This window comes from Schistocerca piceifrons, chromosome 2, assembly GCF_021461385.2.
Source record: "Schistocerca piceifrons isolate TAMUIC-IGC-003096 chromosome 2, iqSchPice1.1, whole genome shotgun sequence".
Lineage (NCBI taxonomy): Eukaryota > Metazoa > Arthropoda > Insecta > Orthoptera > Acrididae > Schistocerca > Schistocerca piceifrons.
In genome coordinates, this window is record NC_060139.1 from 864,889,609 (window position 1) to 864,890,257 (window position 649).

Genomic DNA, 649 nt, shown 5'->3' on the forward strand with positions numbered 1-649 from the left:
TGTGCCGTGCGTGTGATCATTGCTTGTACAGCCCTCTCGCAGTGTCCGGAGCAAGTATGGTGGGTCTGACACACCGGTGTCAATGTGTTCTTTTTTCCATTTCCAGGAGTGTAGATGCCGCCCTTCAGCATGTAGGGGGACATGCTGGTATTGTGTACAAGAGGACTTCTGCTTGCAGAATTTACATTAAGCAGCATTACATCACGTTCAGGCAACGGCCATGCCGCAGTGGATACACCGGCTCCCGTTGGATCACCGAAGTTAAGCGCTGTCGGGCGTGACCGGCACTTGGATGGGTGACCATCTGGGCCGCCATGCGCTGTTGCCATTTTTCGGGGTGCACTCGGCCTCGTGTTGCTAATTGAGGAGCTACTCGACCGAGTAGTAGCAGCTCCGGTCAAAGAAAACCATCACGACGACGACCGTGAGAGCGATGTGCTGATTACGTGATCCTCCCATCCGCATCCTCAGCTGAGGATGACAAGGCGGTCGGATGGTCCCGATGGGCCACTTGTGGCCTGAAGACGGAGTGCTCTTTTTACATCACATTCAGCTTAAGAAAACACAGATCCGAGAATTATATGGATGTACGCTGTGAATGATACTGGTGATACGCATGAGACCGTTGTATGATTGCGAAATCACTGCA

At 52.5% G+C, this 649-nt stretch overlaps 1 pseudogene; it reads left to right on the forward strand.

Annotated features, from left to right (window-relative positions):
• Positions 1–210: 210 nt before the first annotated feature.
• LOC124778600 lies at positions 211–328 on the forward strand (annotated as a pseudogene).
• Positions 329–649: the final 321 nt, after the last annotated feature.